General features: G+C 40.0%; 1 protein-coding gene across 8 annotated transcripts in view; it reads left to right on the forward strand.

The window, feature by feature from the left end:
* The first annotated feature begins 10,354 nt into the window (after window positions 1-10,354).
* The window catches only part of LOC149837607 (SUPPRESSOR OF ABI3-5-like), a 42,078-nt gene continuing 30,449 nt past the window's right edge, over window positions 10,355-21,983 (forward strand). For 6 of the 8 annotated variants that reach the window (XR_016431910.1, XR_016431912.1, XR_016431911.1 and 3 more), the window contains exon 1: window positions 10,355-10,570. The gene's annotated coding sequence lies outside the window, so the exon portion shown is untranslated. The remainder of the gene's footprint in view (window positions 10,571-21,983) is intronic. The other 2 variants (XM_090006142.1, XM_090006141.1) reach the window with 1 other exon arrangement.

Consider the following 21,983-nt stretch of genomic DNA (forward strand, 5'->3'; position numbering starts at 1 on the left):
GGTGCATTCTTTTCATGCGGGAAGTAATTTCCAGCAGTATGCGTGGTGATTGAAGGTCATAAGTTGTCCGTCGATTTGGTTATTTTGCATATGACATTTTTATGATCTCATTCTGAGTATGGACTGGTTGTCCAAGCATAATGCGCCCCTCCAGTATCAGGGCAGGAAGGTTATCTTGGAGCATCCCAAATTGTCTACATTGTTGTGTCATTCGACGAGACCGACCGATGGGGTGAGGATCGTCTCAGCTTTGAAGGTCTCCAAGTACCATAAGCAAAGTTGCATGGTGTTTCTGGCCGGTGTGTTCGCTCAAGATAATCAGGCGACACCCTTTGGATCAATTGGATGTTGTCCGCGAATTCCCAAATGTCTTTCCCGAGGATTTGCCAGGTTTGCCACCGCATCGAGAAATTGAGTTCTCGATCGAGCTAGTGCCTGATATGACACCAATCTCTCGCGCTCAATATCGCATGACGCCTGTTGAGTTAGGGGAACTGAAGAAGCAATTGTAGGAGCTTCTTGACAAAGGATTTATTAGACCGAGTGTATCTCCTTGGGGTGCACCGATCCTCTTTGTTAAGAAGAAAGATGGTTCAATGCAGCTTTGTATTGACTACCACATGCTGAATCATGTGAAAGTGAAGAACAAGTACCCTCTGCCTAGGATCAATGATTTGTTCAATTAGTTGAGAAAGGCAAAGGTGTTCTAAAAAATCGATTTTTGTTCAGCATATCATCAGCTGAGGATTAAAACTGAGGATATTCTTAAGACTGTATTCAGGTCCAGATATAAGCATTATGAGTTTTTGGTAGTGTTCTTTGGACTTACTAATGCCCCTGCGACATTTATGGATTTGATGAATATCGTGTTCAAGTTGTGACTGATTTTTTTTGTCATTGTGTTCATAGATGACATTCTGATTTACTCGGAGAGTGTGAAAGATCAGTGAGGGCATCTGCGAGTTGTGCTGCAAACACTAAGAGAACATCAACTTTACGCAAAGTTCTCAAAGTGCGAATTTTGGATTGATAGGGTGATGTTTCTCGGTCACGTGATATTCGAAAAAGGAGTTGAGGTTGATCCAGCCAAGGTAGATGTCGTTTTGTCATGGGAACAACCGAAGACGGTGACAAACATTAGAAGTTTCTTGGGATTGGCAGGTTACTACCGTCGATTCATTCAAGATTTTTCACGAATAGTTGCTCCGATGACTCAGTTGTTGCAGAAAGGAGTGAAGTTCGAGTGGTCTCCTCAATGCGAAGACAATTTTCAAGAGTTAAAAAAGAGGTTGACCACGACATCGGTTTTGACATTACCTTCTGGTACGAGTGGTTTTGTGATATATAGTGATGCATCAGAGACTAGACTGGGTTGTGTTCTGATGTAGCACAAAAAGGTCATAACATATGCTTCCTGACAACTGAAGGTGCATGAGAAGAATTGCCCCGCACATGACTTGGAGTTAGCGGGAGTAATCTTCATGTTGAAGATTGGCACCACTACCTTTACGGAGAACAATTTGAGGTCATGTCCGACCACAAGAGCCTCAAATATATCTTCACTCAGAGGGATTTGAATTTGAGGCAACATAGGTGGTTGGAGTTCCTGAAAGACTATCACTTCTCCATCACTTACTATCCAGATAAGACGAATGCGGTGACAGACACACTTAGTAGAAAGCCATCAGTCACAACAGCTAGCTTGATTGGATGCAGTTAGGATCTGGTCGAGGAGTTTGTCAGGTGACAGCCTTTTGCTGATGACTCCAGAAGCATTCTTTGTACTTGGATGTAGGCACGACCAGAGATCATAGATCGGATCGAAGAACTTTAGTTAGTAGATCCAGACTTTGAGAAGTTATGTGAAAGTGCCAAGAAGCCAGAAGCGCAATTTCGTCGAGAGGAGGACAAAACCATCATGTTTGGAGACAGATGGTGAGTTCTGAAAGCATTACGGGAGGAGCTAATGAGTGAAGCTCACAGATCTAGATATTTCATTCACCCTGGTTCCACCAAGATGTTTAAAGATCTTCAGAGAACTTACTGGTGGAATGGGATGAAGCGTGACATCGCGGAGTGAAAACCTGTTAGTAGGTGAAAATTGAACATCAGAGACCGGGTGGACTTCTGCAGCCACTCAAGATTCTGGAATGGAAGTGGGATGATATCTCAATGGATTTCATCGTAGGGTTGCCTAAAACTCGACGACAGCGAGATGCCATTTGAGTGATTGTGGACCATTTGACCAAGAGTGCCCACTTTCTTCCAATCAGGATTAGTCAAAGCTTGGAAAGCCTATCCGATCTCTACGTGAATGAGATTTTTAGACTTCATAGAGTGCCTCATTCGATAGTGACAAATCGAGATCTGAGGTTCACATCTCGATTTTGGCTCCAGTTTCAGAAGGCCCTTGGCACTACCTTGAAGTTCAGTACTGCTTTCCATCCACAGACAGACGGGCAGTCAGAACGAACGATTTAGATGCTCGAGGATATGTTGAGAGCGTGTGCTTTGGATTGGACAGGTGATTGAGACAAGCATGTGAAGCTTGCAGAGTTTTCTTATAACAATAGCTTTCATTCTAGTATTGGTAGGGCCCCGTATGAAGCACTATATGGCCAACCTTGTAGATCTCCTATATGTTGGGATGAGGTTAGAGTGAGAGCAGTGGAGTCTCCAGAAATCATCCAACACTATACAGATCAGGTGCGTTTAATACGACAAAGGTTGATTGTAGCTCAAAGTAGGCAGGAGAGTTATGCCGATCAGCAATGTAGAGAACTCAATTTTGAGGTAGGCGACCACGTGTTTGTTCAAATCTTGCTGACAAAAAGTATCTTTCGGTTTGGAAAGAAAGAAAAGTTGAGTCCAAGGTATGTTGGCCCATTCGAAGTCCTTGAAAGGGTCGGAGAGACTGCATACCGAGTAGCACTTCCTCCTCAGTTTTTACAGATTCATGATGTGTTTCATGTCTCAATGTTAAGAAAGTATGTACTGGACCCCTCACACATGATTCACTATGAGGCAATCGAGGTACAACCTGACTTAACTACTAACAAAAAGCCGATAGAGGTTGTGGAATGCCAGTAAAAGGTGTTACACAATAGGACAATTCTGTTCATGAATGTGCGTTGGCAGCATCATGGGCTAGATGAATGCACTTGGGAGCCTGAGGCAGACATGCGTCAACACTACCCACACTTGTTTGGTACGTTCTAATTTCGTGAACGAATTTTTTTCAATGAGGGAAGGATGTAAAACCCGTGCTTTTTTTTTAGAAAAAAAAAATCTTTTAAAAAAAACACAGGAACCCGGGTCGGACCCGTAACCTGGTAGGGTTTTAAAACCCGAACCTGGGCTGCACTTTATAAAACAAAGAGAAACAAGAATCGTGCCTAGGGCACAATTCTTGCAAATATCGAAGGGGAGGAGGGAGGCAGTTACAGAAGATGTAACCGACCCCGCGTTTCTTGGAAAGAGGGGAAGGGGTTCAGTGCGATAAAAGGGGAGTGGAGAGGGTCTCGCCCTCTTCACTCGGCCTTCTTTTTCATCCCTCATCCCTCGTTCTCCCGTTCCCTCTCCATTTCCCCATCGTTCTCTCTCTCTCTCTCTCTCTCTCTCTCTCCATTTCCCCATCGTTCTCTCTCTCTCTCTCTCTCTCTCTCTCTCTCTTGCACGCGGTGTGAAGAGGTGACACTAGGGACGTAACCCCCCTAGCTCAGCAACAAAGAAAGCAACATCAGTCGACCCTTCTCTCGCGATGGCTGTCTCTGATCGCCAAAAAACTAATAAAAAAAAGGTACGGTGCTTCTCTTGAATCTAGGCGAGAAATCGAATGTGGTTTCGATCTCATGTAATCCTTTGAGATGAGGGTTCATGAGAACCCTTTTGAGTAATACAGGAACTACCTGTATTCTTTGTATTTTTCTGTGTTTTTATTGTTTCCCAACAAGAAAAATACGTGTTGGGCCATTTAGGTTTCGTGGGTATTGGCTGATGGATGAACCAAACTCAGTTCGGTTGGCCGATCAGGCCTCAGCCTTGATAGCAGGCCCAGTCGAGTGATCGTCTGGGCATGAAATCAAAAAACAAAAAAGAATGCTATGCATTAGAGGGCGATAGGCCCAGCTGACCCAGTCGGCTGGGTGCTGGCCTGTGACTCGTTTCATTCAAAAAAAATATGGGTATATAATAAAATGAGTAAATAACCTTTTGGTCCTTATTGTTATTGTTCCCTGACAACATACATAGGGCCAAATTGAGCATGTGTAAATGCTTTTGGATCCAGCCGACAGGGTCGGCTGGGCTGGGCTGAGCATGTGCCTTTCAAAAAAAAAAGATTTATTCATAAAATTTTTTTTTGTACTCATGATGTTTCGGTAGGCAGCATACACAGGCCCGAAGCAGGCTTGTGCAAACGTTGTCAGACCCAGCTGACAGGGGTCGGCTGGGTATGAGTGTGAATAAAAAAAAGGGGGTTTTACTACTAGGTTCAATACTTTGCAATTTGTTATTTGGTATTGATAAACACATTGACAACACACTGACCCTTGTATTAGTCCAATTAAGAGAATCGTCTCATATTGGAATCATATTATGTTAATGACATAATGCTTTTAGCTTATGTAAACAGTGTCTGGTTATGTGATTAGTGAAATCTGGAATTCAAATCTCTCGATGCAGGATAAATTTCGAGCATGAGTTATCTACCTGCACTTTGATTTCCCTATATGCTAGGATTTGAAGTTGTTTATATGTTTGTTGGGACATGCTTAAACATTATTCCATGATAAAGTTTATTTCAAGAGCTTGCACATAGATGAAATTGACGTGTGTTGTTGCATATACATAAATGCATGAATGTTCTCTTGTCCAATCCAAGGCGATTCATGGATAGGAGCATGTTGGCAATGGGTCGCATAAAGATGTGTGCATGTGCATACCAAGCATATGCACATGAAAAGGGTATAACATGCGCATGTCAAATTGCATATGGGAATGCCATATTTCATGCTCATTGTTAATGGGTTAATTTGGTACATATATGATTGGGCGTTAGAGGCATGTTGACATCATTGCATACATTACACGTGGTTATGATTTTTGCATATGGTGCTTCGGTGATCGAAATGAATCATCGAGGGCTTGGTAAGCCCGAGCTGTGGGATTGCTTTTTCTTATTCATTTCAATGCTTCGCAAAAATCATATTTTATTAATATTTCATTTTATTGCACTGTTCTATTTGTTTTTACAGGCCGAGGTCCTGTGATGGCTCTCACGGGGTATATGCGAGCTTTTACCTTTAGTTTTGCATATGGTGTTGCAAAACTTAAGGAATTGATTTTTTAATAAAATATAATAATAAATAACAATGTAATATACGTTCTGAGATCTCCCATTTGAAGAATGGGGATCTTAGAGATCCGGTCTTGGGGAGACTGTGAGGATGCAAAAACTTTGTATGCTTTATTCTTATCCTTTGGACCCGATATTGAGGTTCCTTCTCCTTACCATGATTTTAGGGAGAGTCTGTCACTTTACCTGGGGGTTTTTTGTTTGACACAACTGTTGTTTTTGGTACCAAGAAAGTAACACTTGTGGGCATGGGGTGTCCCTTGTGTCCCCGACATTAGATGTGGAAGTCTAATATTCCGACGGTGATTCGGTCGAGGGCTAAGTTTGAAACCCAGTAATAAATTATAAATTGTGTGCTATGCTAATCTAAAAACCTAACTTGACCTCAGAGATTGTACCTGTTTGGTGTATCTGCGTGCAACGGTAATTAAAAAAAGGAACTTAAAGTTGTATGCATTTAATAGGGCATGCATATAGAAAAAGAGAAACTTAAATGAAAGATATCAAAAGAAATCATGTATTGCACAAAATTCATGCATTTTTGTATTATGCACTAGATCATGCATATTTGAATTATTCTTTAAATCATGATATGATGGTGGGTGTATGTTATTTACTTCCTAAATGCATGCTGAAAGACTTTGTTACTTAGTTCATACTATATGTCACTGCTTTACTGTTCCTTTCTAGTGAGTATACAAAACCTGTTGCATGTGTGATTACTTAGACATTGCAAATTGTTATATATGCACTCACTCAAATTATTACATGAAATCTTATCTATATTTTTTATCTCACCTGGTTTTACTAGAAGTAGTTGTGCCCAAAATTTCGATTCTGACACCCTACTTTATTGGTTTTTCACATGAACATGTGATCAGTGAGATTGACAGCTACTGGGAGAGCACGAGAGTCACACTTGATTCTTGACGGCTTCACTTGTAGACAGAGTGACTCTTTTTTTTTGTCGTTTAGTTTACTGTTCTTTTCAGTTCCTTGCTTCAATCAATCATTACGTTATTTTTTATTGAGTAGAACACTGACTTGAAGATTGATTTTTGATTCATAAATTAAGAGGTTGTTTGGTTCTTATAAATAATGATTGTAAGTTTCTTTGTGGTGTTTGGCTATCCAGTTGGTATTGAAACTGTGAGGGTCCCGGGTCTCTAGGAAGTTTTCTGCACTGTTTAAAAAATAAAAAATAAAAAATAAAAAATAAAAAATAAAAAAAAAACGTAATTTGCAAGGGGTATGAGTTGGGGTTGTTACATGCATGTTATGAACATTTGTATTGCGAACAATTTAGGAGAGTTGGATATTTGCCCTCAACCGATATTGCCTAATATAAATGCATATTATTGATATGTTTCACAACATCGTTTGATGCACAACTTCTTTGGTGGTTATTTCGCTCATCAAGTGCTTCTTAAAAATCATTTTCAACTACTTCTTATTTAACTTTGTTATGTAGTATGATGTAAACAATTAAGTAAACATCACTACTATATAACATAGAGTCTACATCACCATCAATTAGAATGATTATAATTATTTTCTAGCTATCTATGTCTGCAAAATAACTATATTGGATGCTCATATACTCTTTGACATATTAAGTTTACGAGACATTAAAGTCATAAATTGCTTAAAGCTACTATTTTTTAATACTATTATAGAACTCTTTTTTCAATAAAAGAATAATGTACTTTAACCCTTTCTGAGGTCATCATTAACCGCCTACACCAACCACACATCATGCAACAAATGAAAATAACATGTAACAACATGCCATTCATATAACCTTCAGATATTCAATTGACACATCTGCCTATATTAACCACGATTGTTGTCTCACACTGAAAATAGTTAGTTTAACCCTAACCCCATTACCAAAATTAAATGTTTGTATAGAGTCAACTCTAACCCTATTATCCCAAAATAGAATAACCATAAACGTATAATCTGGTACCGAATATTATATAAAATACAAGCAAACAAATATAAATTATTCATGACAACAACCAAACACAAATACTACGAGTCCAACATATATATATATATATAACTTAATCCAGTAAAAAAACATTTTTATCCTAAGTTTTTATGGGTCATAAGACATGGAAGGTTGACCAAAAAGTTGTTGCAACTTCACTAGAATGGTAGAAGATGAAATGCCGGGAATTGTCGTAAGGAGAGAGAAAAAACTGTTAGGGTTCTAAAGAGAAACAAAAAAATAAAACAATAACTGCTAATGACTTTATATATGAATAAGAAAGCATGCAAATATAATAACATTCATACATTAAAATAGATTGACATTGCATTAATAAGAAGTTCACATATAGTATTTACGAAATTCATGTCATACATTTATGGATATCATGACTTTATGCGATTTTAGTTAAAGGAAGTTCACATGTAAAAATGTTAGGATGTTCGCAAATGTGATACCGACTTACTGAGCTCGAATAAAAAAACATGCAAAGGTAAGGACATTAAAGATACATATTTGCAAATGTCAGACACACATTTACAAACATACACTCAGTTTTTATGAGAGCTTTTAGTTAAAAGAGCTTTGCATAATATTTTCGCAAAGGTCATGATATCTACAAATTTGTTATGCGAACTTGTCGAGCTCGAATAAAAAAACATACAAAGGGATATTTGCAACACACATTTGTGACTGGGATATACATTTATGTATGTATGTCATGGCTTTAAGTGATTTTTTAGTTAAAGGAGGTTCACATAACGTCTGCGTGAGCATCAAGATTGTCGTAAATATATAGAGCGAACCTGTCAAGATGATATTTTTAAATTCTAGACGGTTCACATCAGCTTTGCGAATCTCAAAAAATCTGTGCATTTTAGATGTAAATCTCTTGCGTTAACCATGTTCACAAATAATTTATGTGAATTTCATGAGTTCAACAAAATGTTCATGCAAATCTTCTTTTTATTGAGACGTGACCTTTGGACAATATACATATCTATCACACAAATATCAACATGTTTACTTGTGCGAACGGTAAAAATATCCTAAGAAAATCGAAAATAAGACATTTTGGACATAAAAGGATTTCCGTAAATTGTGAGACATTTATGAAATCACAACATTTTACAAGGCCAATATAGTCATTTTTCATTAAAAAATACATTGTTTCACAGCTGGAAGTAATAATGTTTGAACTCTAAACTTAGTCATTGCAAGCTGAAAACTTCAATTACTATTTTTTTTAGAAAGAACTTCAATTACTAATTAAGCATCACATTATATGATATAAATTGCATTTACTATATATTTATTTTTACTTTACAAGCCTATACAAACCGAAATGAGGCAAACACGTTGTTCATGTTTGGCTCAGCTAGTCTATTTTACGAGTTCAAATGAACTTTTAGGGGGGCATTCAATTCGCGAACAACGCTGAACAAGTGCACCATGTCCAATCTTATCCAGGACAGTTACAAGGTGTCTTTGCCTAGTGTTTGCATGGACTACATTAGAACATAAGCACGAGCTAAACCATAAGCATTTCGTCTCATTTTTCAGCTCTAATTGTGTCGGTAAAATTCGAAACAAATAGTACAACCTTCAAATTGGATCCAATTGAAAGTCTTCCAAATATGATTCGGGACTAATTGTGGGTGAAATATGCCACAGTCTCCGATATAGGCTGAATTGCAATAAATTCACGAGTTGCTCTTCATCATCTCTTTATCTTGGATTTATTTATATTTTTTATTTTTATTTGTTCACAAAGATTTTTCAATATCTTTCCAAAAGCAAACTGAGCTCAGGTAGGATTAGGATGTCAACGGGTTGGATGTAATCCGACAACAAACTCGAATCCAAATTCACTTTGTTGGTTTTGGCAACCAAATTCGGCTGTGATTAATAATCGGATCTGGACTCCATACTGGGTTTTAAATATGAATCCGAATAAGATCCAAGCCAGTTAATGGGTTTATCTGATCCCATTCTAATCTGATTAGGTCGGACTCTGTAATGCGTAGATTCAATCCGGGTTGGCCCTCAAGAAACATTTACTGGTTTTGGAGTTCGGACCACATTCAACATAATTCAGCATGGAGTGGGTTTCACCCAAAAATAGACCTGAGAAGGAACTTATTAAGTAAAACCACTGTATCAGTTGATCAGAGGCCCGATTTGGATCCATGCTACGAAATCAAAATTACATGATTAGGCCTAACTGGGATTCTAAACCCACAAGCCCCAATCCCATAAATCTATTGGACCCACGATAGATGGGTCAGGACCTACTTCCATGTCTGGCTAGATCAGGGGTAAGCATATAAACGGGTCGGATCTAGGCAACACCGAGTCCGACATAACCAGATTCGGAGTCGGATAGGATCAGCTTAAACTGAATCCAGATATAAGTAACTTAAAATCCCGATGTTTCCATATATTCAGACTCGGATTCTAGTCAGATTCGGATCTTAATCAGACATGGATGCAAAATCCAATACCGATTCCAGTTACGATTATTAATAGGGTTAGGGATGCAAATGGTTCGGAATCGTATCACACGTGGCCAATACGATATTGGACTAATTGGATGTTGGCTAAATGAATTTGAATTCAGGTTTGGATTTGGATGGTAAAAATCTTATACTAGATAGGCTTTTTTACATGTAAACGGATTCAGATATCCATCAAATTCAGATGTTTGTCGATGGCGAAAACTCAAAACCATATCTGCATCCTATTAGAATTGGATATGGTTTTGGCTTCCGGTCAGATATCGGGTAAAATCTGATTCATTGACTTCCATAAATAGGGTCCTACTTTAGCAACGAGATCTGACTTATCGGATTCGGATTTGGGTTGGATATCTGATAAATATCCGATCCGTTAGCATCAGTTGAACAAGCTTATTGGGTGGGTCTTGCGACAATCCCAGTCTTTGTAAACAATGGATGGGTGCGCGGATGTATAATAATTACTTGAACCAACGAGCTCCATAATCCATGCTTGAAACAATAAGTAAAGAAAGAGTACCAACATCTGGAATCACCTTACCCTCTTGTTTGTTTTGTGTCTCTACGTTTGGGAGCAGGAAAATGGTAGGAAAGTTTTTTCTCTTCTGATTAGGGCAGCCCTTACCCTCAAAACAGGGCATCCCCTCTTCCCTGAACGTCTTCATCTTCCTCCCGCGAACTGAGGCGGTGTTCCTCCTTTCTCAGGTACTCTCTCTCTCTCTCTCTCTCTCTCTCTCTGTAGCCTTGGCAGGAAGGGATCGCCAGAAAACCCCTCCCTCGTCCACCGTCCGGTGGAACTTCTCTCTCTCTCTCTGCAACTTTAGCAGGAGGGGTTCGCTGGACCCCCCTCCCTTGTCCATCGTTGATCGATTCGTTTTGAAGAGGATTGTTGCATGGTTTCTTGGGTATTGCTCGTTTCTAGAGATTTTGGTGTTTCTTTTTGTGGAAAATGTAACCCGAGAAATGTTTGATTGGTTTGTGTGGGATTCTTCTTATTCTTCCTTCTCTCTCTTTTTTAAAAAACTTTTTGGGTTGTTGACACTGAGTAGAACTTGTCAAAAAAAAAAGACGTTGACCAGAAATTACAATCCCCAATTTGTTTCCTTTGCGGGCCTTGATTGTTGATTGAGTTCTTCTGGTTTCTTGATATATAATTTGATATGAGGATTGTTTGCTTGAATTCGTAAATCGGTTCTTTTTTGTTGTCTTTTGTAAAGATTTCTTGGTAGATCTGAATGAATCCAGGTTGTATTAGGTTATTGGTCGAATCTGGTTTTAACTTGGTCATTATTGTCTATATCTTCATATTGTGTATAACTAGTTAAATCTGTGGAGAGAGCTTTCCAACATCAAATTTCTTAGTGTAACACAACAAGTATTTTCCTCACATTTTCTCATGTCACACGAACAAGAGAAAAATTTTCATTGAGAGAAGTTCTCATATGCAAAATTTTCTTTTCTTTTGTGATTTTTTTACTTCCAAACATGGTCTAAATTCTAAAACTAATGTTGTAACGCCCCCAAAAAAGGAAAAAATATTTCATTTTTCAGTGGACACCTAAATCACCATGTACCACCATCTCCTATTATTGCTTTCCCTATCCTCATCTCCATCACCTTCCTATGTGAATTTGAATGCTTCCATAACAGTAAAGTCAAGCTTACTCCTGGATGATATTTTGGAAACAACCTGTTGGTTTTGTAACCCACATGCATTACACAAGGTCTTGGATTCCATTGGACCCATTCCATTGTGCTGTCTTATCTATAAAGCAAAGCATATACTTCCACTTTCGAGCCACTTACTCTTCCTCGGTAACTTCTCCACGAACCCTCTGATGGCTTCTCAGAGATGATGGGAACATGAGAACGTCAAAGTGCATGGCCGTCCAGAGTGTCGGTTCACCATTGGAGACAACTTCAGGCAGGTTGGGCATGAGGTTTGAGGAAAAATATAGGGCTGGATAGAAAGTCAATGGGTTTCGGATTCGGAAGTAGTATTCCCACCCCTGAGAGGGAGCTTTGAAGACTACCATGAAAAAAACGACCTCATGGAAAGTCATTCTGGCTATGTTGCCTTTTTCTCTCGAACAATTTACAAAAAGTGCTTAACATTTGGTGTATTTCCAAAGACACAATGTTTTATATATTCTGTTCAACTACCCAAGTTAATAAAATAACTCTCAAACAGCTGCTCCAGTGGCTGTGGAAGTTAAGATGTTGAAGTTATTGTTTTGCTCATGCATGTTGAAATGCTCATGTCTAGTGGCGGTTGATTGTTGAGATGCCAATTTCCAGAAAATCTCCCTCCCTCTCCTCTCCCCTCCCTTTTTAGTTCCCTCGAAACTTCGAATGCCCAACCCCACATGTTCTCTTCTGTATTCGGAAAGAGATACATTAGTTTCACTAAAAGCTACTAAAGTTACTCTTTTATCATCCTTATTTTATTCTTTTTAAAATGTTTATATAGGGCTTCGTTGACAGGGGAGGGGCCGAGCCCCCTCCCTGCGTGCCTATGTCACACGGACTCGACTCCAAGGTCGGCGCACCCGCGTCGACACGCACGGACACGGGTGCGGACATGGGTGCGGCTCGGACTCGGTCAACCCGACCCTGGGTGCGGTCAACGCATCCAGGGTCATTTTGGTCCATTTTTTGATTTTTTTTAAAATTTTCTGGGCTACAGAATTTAAGGAAAAAAACCCTGAATCAGGCTTCACAACTCATCACCTGTGCCCTAATGGGCACAACTTTGATCGAGTATTTATATATATATATATATATATATATATATATATATATATATATATATATATATATATATATATATATATATATAGCCAAGTCCTCGTGACCAAATTTTTTGAAATTGCGCCGCACCCGCACCCATGTGACATAGCTGCGCGCCCTCTTTGTGCAGGGGAGGGGCTGAGCCCCCTCCCTACACTCTCTGTTGGCATGGGAGGGGCCGAGCCCCCTCCCTGCGCCCTTTTTGTGCAGGGGAGGGGCCAAGCCCCTCCCTGCGCTCCCTGTTGGCAGGGGAGGGGCCGAGCCCCCTCTTTGCGCTCTTTGTGTGCAGGGGAGGGTCCGAGCCCCCTCCCTGTCCTCCCTCTTTGTGCAGGGGAGGGGCCGAGCCCCCTCCCTACACTCTCTGTTGGCAGGGGGAGGGGTCGGGCCCCCTCCCTGCGGCCTCTTTGTGCAGGGGAGGGGTCTAGCCCCCTCCATGCACCCTCTTTGTGCAGGGGAGAGGTCGAAGAGGAGAGGAGGAGAGCAGAGGGAGTCAGAGAGGAGAGGAGGAGAGCAACGGGAGTCAGAGAGGAGAGTGCGTACCTGAGGAGGGGAGGTCCGGCGGAGCTGTCGGCGTCGAGGTTCGGCGGAGGCTTCAGGAGGAGAGGTCTGGAGGAGAGGAAGGGAGGATTAGGGCAAAAATTTGCCCTAATCCTCCCCTCGGCAGCACATTTATCGGGCAATTTTTTTTAAAGTTAAAAAAAAGACACAAATGACCCTGGGTGCGTTGACTGCACCCAGGGTTGAGTTGATCGCACCGGGTGCCTCACGCGCATGTGCAACCACGTCGCGTCGACGCGGGTGCGGCACCCATTTTGCCGAGTCCCTGTGATATAGATTGACATGTTTGCTGGGACCAAGTATATTTGTAGTAAGAAATACATCAAAGAGCTAACAATGAGATAATGTTCAAACCCAGTTTCCTTGTGTCAAGGTTAAGAAGATTGCCAATATTAGCAGAATTTCCAACTCCATAGGGTGCCATTGTTTAAAAAGGTAAAAGAAAAAGTTTCTTGTTATCAGTGTGAGAGAGAGCGGTTCTTACAAATGGCTACAGGAAACCACACCGGAGTGCGCTAGAAGGTAGGAGGTGGAGGGAAATGGGAGAAAAAAAGGAGTAAGGGGAGTCTTGGGATTTATCACGACTATCAACCCTTAAAGAAGTATTTTTTGGAGAAGTTTTCACTTGTTTAATGATGGAAGAATTTAGTTGGTGTATGTTTATTGACATGGCTTGTGGGCATGCCCAAATGCTAAGTGCAACCTATGTAGTCAAAAGCTCTGTTTAGGTGTCGCCTAGTCGGCCTAGGTGTAAGTAAAATGCCTAGGCTTTACAATTCCTAGGTGTGCACATTAAAAGATACCAATTTTGCTGACTAGGCATCGACTAAGGCGCTGAGTCAATAACGAAGCTGCTCTCGCCTAGGAGCACAAGCATTTTAGTCATTTATTATTATATATATTTTTAAAGACTATACGAAGGGAGAGGGGTTTAATTCTAAATGATTATGTTTTTATATATATGTGTGTTAATTTGTTTCTGATGAATTTTTCTGTTAAATGCTGAAAGTGATATATATATGTGTGATCGTATATATGTGTGAGTTTTTGTTTCTGATGATTTTTTTTTGTTAAATGCTGAAAGTGATATATATATATATATATATATATATATATATATATGTGTGTGTGTGTGTGTGTGTGTGTGTGTGTGTGTAATCGTATATATGTGTGAGTTTTCGTTTCTGATGATTTTTTTTTGTTAAATGCTGAAAGTGATATATATATATATATATATATATATATATGTGTGTGTGTGTGTGTGTGTGTGTGTGTGTGTGTGTGTGTGTGTGTGTGTGTGATTTGTGTTTGTAATCATATATATGTGTGAGCTTTTATGAATTTTTGTATAAAAACTTGAAAGCATGTTTTTAGTATTACTGATTATGTAATATGTTAATTATATATGTACGTGTTACTGTGCTTCTGTGAAAGGCTGAAAGTATGATTTTTTGTATATATATATATATATATATATATATATATATATATATATATATATATAATCATAGTCACCAGTATTGTTAAAGGTAATTTCTTGGCGAGGGTATTTCTTGGAGAGATTTTCAAAAGTTGATAAATTTTGGGAATAGCTGGGGAGTTTAAAAACTTGAAAAAATATAAATAACAAGAAAAGGCTAAGAAAATAATAAGTTTTTCATGATTTTTCTTCCAAAAATATAAAGAAACATGTTTTAAAGTTTTTAAAATATAAAGAATCATGTCTTGTTGATTATACTGTATATGTTATGAATTATTGCCTTTCTTTTAAAAAAAAAGAATGTGTTATCAATTATTGAATATACATGTATATATATTATATATTCTGGTTATATATATATTTTCTGAAAGCATGTGTAAATTGTGTACTTGTTTGATGAAAATATTACAAAAAGAATCAAACATATTTTTATATATTTTGTATATATATATAATTGGGGTACTGACTAGTCTGACTAGTACCGGGTAGTCCTTGATTAGTCTTTTTAGAGGTCTACCGACTAGGCCCCACCTAGTGCTTTTGACTACACATGCATCTTCACTCTTGTCACATTGTGTCAATACACCTGTGTTAAATCGGTGAAGAGTAGTAATCAAAGCACCATTTGGATTCCTTAAATACGGTAGTGAGATCTAAGAACATCTTGGAGAAAGAATTTGTAGAAGACTATTGCAATTGTTTATAGGATTTGAATTCTAGGTATTTTTCTCTTTGATTATTTGGGACAGTGAAAGGAAAGTGAGATAGAGGGGAGTTACCCTCTAGGAGTGGAGAAGAGGGAATGTGGTTGTAAAGCATGAGAGGAAGCAACCTAATTCTTAACCTCAAGGTTGCCAATCGGTAACTCCACCAGATTCCATCCTCCACATGGACATGGGCTTGTATATGAAATTCAATTTAGCAACTTTGTGAAAATTATGAAGCATGTGCACGTTTAAATTGCATATAGCTGTATAAGTAATGTAATATTAGAACAGTTGAGTGTAAAACTCCAAATTCCTATTGAACAATTACAGATTGCCATGACTCAAGATCAATAAAAAAAATGTCATTGAAGAACAATTAGCAACAAATCAGGACTCGTGATCATAAAAGAAGCATAAAGTCATGGACATTGTGATGCTTTTCAAGAACTGCTTTTATTGATCCAATTCCATGTTTAGTATATGCTTGACCATATTGTGCAGTCATGACCTGATTAAGATACTGAATGTCACACTTAAGATTGAATAATGTTCTTTGTTAAATGTTCCCAGAATCTTATGTCCATAACTTTTGCACCTTTTGTGAGTGTCCTTGTTTTATGTGTGTGGGCACACGCATATGCACACATTGGCATGTGTGTTCACGTTAGTGTGCGTGGGCCTGCATGCATGCGCATGTTATGTTCTACATTCAGTGGATATCTGTGTTTCCCTTATTTTCTAGATCTGAGTGGATATCTGTGTGCACCTCATTTTGTTGATTGAGTGGATATATTAGTCTTACAGAGAAGAACAAGCTGCTTTTTTTAAGATTCACTATTGAAGCGGTTATTGTTTAAGACAATCGATTGATAAAGTATGCTTTATCTGAACTTTAAAATTTCAAATGTAGATATTAGGAAGCTCGTAAGGTCTACAGTATATTTTTTGGCGCATCCATTTAGCCTCCAAAAATTTCACTTCCCAAGCAACAACTTTTGATATGGGGAATATAGGTGCTTCTAAAGCTTAGCAGGAAAAGTAGGTAAAATTTTGGATGCACACTTTCTTGGGTTGAGAATTGCAATTCTCCTATTTTTTTTATGAAATTTAAATAAAGTTATTTCTGTAAGCATGCTAATTAATGGAATTTCCTTTTGTGCACTTGAAGACACCATACTCCAACTGAATCTCATGGTTGCGGATGCTGTCTGACTATTGGTCAGACCTTGCTTTGTTTAAGCTTGTTTGCTCAGTAAGAAACATGCTTTGAATCAAATTATTTTGATCTTAAAGTTTTCCTTTGTTTTGAAGTTTTGGTTCACTGTAAGCTTTGTTTTTAGGTTCTTGTGAAGAACCTGTACAGATCATAAATCTCCTGATCTTATGCATGTACTGCACTAAAAGTATTATAGAGATCCCATCTGTAAGGTCGGATCCAAAGTGTTCAATGTGAACATTTGATGAAAATCAAGGAGATCACTGGAGAGTATGCACCCTTGTGGGGACCAAAGTAAAACCCAAAATAAAATATGTTTTTGTCATTTTGTAAAATTGAAAGGGCCTTTTAGATGTAATTTTGCTTTGAAAGGCAAAGTTAGGAAAATGATGGTTGGCCACCTCTTCCCATCATACCAAGTTACTAACACATTGTATGCTATTACACATTCAGTTGCATATCATTGTTATATTGTTACTGTAGTTCATTTAGTGCCTACCACACTTTTATTTGCAGATCAATGATTCGTAGGTATTGGGTAAGCTTCACTTTTTCTGTGTAACAACACACTTTTATAATTGTATGGTAGAAAAAGTTTGAAAAGTGCTTATAGATATTGATCAATTATATGAAGGTTTTTTTTAGTAGATTAAGAATTTTATCCTGATAATAAGTGTACTATGATAGAATTCTCATCACAAGTGGATAAGAAAGGGCAGCTGACAAAAAACACTGGATATTCAAGTTTGCAGTACATCTTCAACACTTAGAATGCTTAGAGATAACTTCATCGTTAGCACCATATGTTTAATTTAATCCAAGACTGAAGTTGTGGTAGAAAACGGAACCTTTCCATTAAAATTCATGCTATCATTCAATGTTGGAACTGGTGTTACGGAGAAAAGCTATTTGGAGATGTGGTCCCTCTCCTAGAACCCATCTTTGCTTGGTGATCATGTATTCTGCATCTCTAACAGGAAATAACTGTTCACCCATTCACACATTGTGCTTGCATGGCTTGGGGGAGGATGCATTTTGACAACCACCATCATTTCTTGCTTGTTAGTGTAACACTCCAAAATTTCAACTTGTAAACTGTGGAAAATATGTAGACAAACCTTTCAAAATTCAGAGTTTTTGATTTCCAAAGTCAGCGGAAACAGATTTTTTTCTTTTGAAAGAGGAACAAGTTGACGATTCTGGGCACGTTAGCACGAAAACCAGAAAAATCAACTTAGCAAAACTAGTTAGCGAGCAAAAAAGTATATTTCACCGATAAAATTTTAGTCTGTACAAAATTAATGGGTTTTTTTCCCTTGAGCCAAAATTCAAGCCAAAACACGTAGCCAGGATGCCAGTAAGAAGAGTGAGGTCTCAAGCCATGCTGCATCGCACCATCGACTGTCTGGAGAACCAAACTGCCACCTGCACCCATAAAATGGGTCACTTTCGCAAAAAAAAAAATGGTAGGTGCGCAAAACACAATAAAGTACAACAGCTACTGCAAAGCATGTTCACCATGGCTGCCAGAAGAGGAAGCGGGAGCAGGAAGCGATATGGGAAGCGAGGCACTTTCAAAAATTTAGGAAGCGAGAAGCGTGGGACTACTTAGAAGCGAATCACAAACCATCTCGGAAGCAACCTAGGAAGCGAACCGGAAGCGACCTAGGAAGCGAACCAGAAGCGAAAAAAATAAAATGGAAAAAAGAGGAAAGCGAGGGGGAAGTGCGTTCCCATAAATGAGAAGCGCGCTTCTCAAAAAAAGGGTATGCTTCCCCATGCATTTCGGAAGCGCGTATCGGGGAAGTGCGCTTCCCCTACTATAGGGGCGCTTTCAGTAACTCTGATGTTCACCGACTAAACAATTATAGAAATTCATGGCAAACTAACTACGCATGCAAATATTCATGACCAATTGATTCCATAGGCGGAGAGCAAGCTAAATCAACATAACTAACACCCAATAAAATTAAGCACGGTGAGCAATTAGGAATCTTGAGGTGTGTAACTAAACAATAGTGTGAACAAGATGTTTTTAGTTTCGATATTAACTGGCCTGTGGGTATGCATGCATAGATGTGAAACGTAAAAACAACCGATACCGATCCGGGGTTTATTATGCCATGTATTTTATGATGCCCTGAATAGCTGACTGAGTCTGCTCCTAAGGGGACGGCCAGTGACCGAGAGAGAATTCCTCAAAGGCATTCGTGGCCTATGGATGCATCTAAATTCTACAGAAGTGCCTGCCAACTACCACCTAGGATAATTATGGTAGTCCATTTTTCCTAACTTCGATGACTGGGGAAGCTGAGTCATTTGCCCATCGGTGTTTTTGTACCATCCATCCTCTCTTGATGAACCGTGGCGAACGGGCATGACAGATGTTTCTTAACTGCCACCCCGTTCTGCATGCTCTAGTCCATTAGACCCACTCGAGCATCTTGCCTGTGAAAGCATAGTCACCCTTTTGTGAATTTCAACATTTTGCCCATTTCATGCTATGAGGTTTCCTTGACCTCACGGGCTATTCATCACAGTGCAACACATCTTTCCTATCCAAAGGTACAACTACGATGATAGATAAGGGTTACTCGAAAGTAACCCACCACAGAGATTGTAAGTCTATGCATGCCTGTATTTTTAAAGAAAACCAAAATCCCCATAGGAAAACATTTTCTCAAGTTTGAAACACCAGTGCTCAATTTTGCATATTTGTCGAAAAGAGCGAATATTTCTGCATGCGCTCACACGCCCTGCTGGGTTTGCTCTGAAAGAATCGCAAGGGCAAAATCCTCGCATCAAGCTCAACAGTTCAAAAAAGTAATAATAAAACACATAACATAATAGCATCATCTAACGAATATCATACAACGAGAACAAAAGGTAAGTAAAAAAGTGGAAGCCTTGCCATATGAAGCGCGACGACAACCAGAAAAGAAAAGTGCAGGAAAGTAAAAAGACAGGAAAGTAAAAGCCTGGGCATATAAAGCGCGACTGCAACAGAAAAAGAAAGTGCAAGAAAGTAAAAAGGCAGGAAAGTAAAAGACTGGGCACATAAAGCGCGGGGCAACAAAAAAAGGAAAGTGCAGGAAAGTAAAAAGACAGAAAAATAAAAGCCTGAGCATATAAAGCGTGTCGGCAAAAAGGAAAGTGCAGGAAAGTAAAGAGGACAAGGATCACGAAACCGTGTCCTTGAGTAAAAAAGCATACATATATATTATTATACATATACTTATATAATTGTCTTTTGCTTTCCGTTTTAATTATCTTTTCTTATTTTAGTTTTTGTCTGTTCATGGTCTTTTCACGCAACTTTTCCTTACCTTGGGGGTTGCGGGTTCTCGTACGTCTGCGGGCGTAGGTACGTATGAGCTCAAGCCACAGGGCGCGAGCGTGTTCCGTCGTGCAATCTGCAAAAAGATAAATCGTTAGCAAAGAAACGATAAAATTGGAGGGGCAGGGTTTCACCCTTGATGGCATGTCGAAAATGCAGAGGGCGGCAGGGGTTTGGCCCCTGCTGACCTGCCAGAAATACTAAAGGTGGCAGGGGCCCAGCCCCTGCTGTCCCGCCGGGAAAATATAGAAGGCGACAGGGGTAGGGTGCTTGGCCCCTGCCGACCAGTCAGAGGGCCTCAGGAGTCTTGCTCCTGCCGGCCTGCTGCGAGACAAAAAACGTAGCCCTTGCCGGCCGTCCACGACCACACGGAGGTAGGGGGCTCCGCCTCTGCTTGCCGAGAAAAGAAATGAACGAGGTCCACCCCCTGTCTGCCGAAAATGAACGAGGCAGGGGGTAAGCCCCCTGTATGCCGAAAGCTGAACGAGGCAAGGGGCTCAACCCCCCCTGTCTGCCGAAAGATGAACAAGGCAGTGGGCTTTCCCCCCTGTCTGCCGAAAAATGAACGAGGCAGGGGGTTGGGCCCCCTTGCCTGACGTAAATGCACAAAGGCAGGGGGCAGACTGTCGGAAGATTCGAGCGGCGGGGCCGAGGTTCCTGCTAGACGAGAGGAGGCAGGGCGAGGCCCTGCCTGCCAGAAGGCCCGGGTGGCAGGGGCCAAGACCCCTGCCAGACGGGAGAGAGAGAGAGAGAGAGAGAGAGACCTGGGAACCACCGGCATTGGGGTTCTGGCGAGGAGTGCCGAGAAGAATTCTGGCAAGGTAGCGCCGACAAACGCACAGAGAGAGGCTCTTGATGGTCGGAGGTACAAAGAAGAAGAAAGGGAAGGCCGACGGCTGCAATCGTCGAACGCGGTGGTCACCGACGTTAGCAGAGAGGGGGAAAAAGAGGGTTCGGGAGACAAAAAGGGGAGAAAAAGAATGGGGGGTCACCGACGGGAGGGTCGCCAGTGCTCGATGGTCGCCGGCGGCTTCGGTCGCCGGTGGTAGCCGAGAAGGGGACGAAGACGGGCGGGTGAGAGGAGAGAGAAAGGGGTGAGGGGTTTTGCCCCTCGCCTTTTCAGCCTGCGTCTTTTTAAAGACACAAGCCGAACATTTTAGAGCCCGGGTTGTGTCCGGGTCTGGGTTGGGCCTGGATCCGAGCCCGACACGGCGGACCGGACTCGACACGTGTCCGACACGGGTTTTTTTAACGGGCCTTACAGTTAGAGGTTGACATATGAGGCTTAAAGGGATGAAATGGACTTGCATTGAGATGCTGAGTGTTCACCTCTTGGCGGTTAATTGGAAAGAGTGGAAGAACACATTTTTGACATTACCCAAGAAAACTGCCAAGTCAGACATGCCCACACTCAGAGGGCAATTTGGGCTTGGGTTAAATATCAAATGGACTCCAAAGAACCACTCTTGGAACTACTTCCTCTTCATCATTGTTTTTGTTCAAGGGAAAGCCACTTCACTTAGTATCTTGTGTTTGTGACTGAAACTTTGTCGAAAGTTAGAATAGCAAACCCCTTTCTGGTCTATATCCAATTTGGCAGCTGTAAGATATTATTAGAAATAAATTGTCAAATGTTCAAAAGTGGCATGATATGGATAGGGACCATATTTCCAATCTAAACTTGTATCCAACATTTATTCACTTTTTTTTTTCTGAAAGATTGTTTCACCCTATTATGGTTTGAGCTAGGCTCTGTGTGTTCAAAACTTCACTTGGATATACATGAACTGAACCTGGAAATGACACATTTGCCAAAATTTTATCCAATACCATAAAAGTATTATCATTTACAATTGAATTTAATAATTACATATTAATAGTTGGTGATTTAAATCACTTGCATTTAAAGTATTCAACTCCAAGTACTTTTCTGTCTTCATAAATCTATCACCTTCTTTTCATAAAGTAAGCGTCTCATACTCATATTTCCATCCAGTACTTGCATGTGTGCTTCTATTATGCATTATCTC

Source organism: Nuphar pumila, chromosome 5, assembly GCF_984573655.1.
Source record: "Nuphar pumila chromosome 5, dmNupPumi1.hap1.1, whole genome shotgun sequence".
Lineage (NCBI taxonomy): Eukaryota > Viridiplantae > Streptophyta > Magnoliopsida > Nymphaeales > Nymphaeaceae > Nuphar > Nuphar pumila.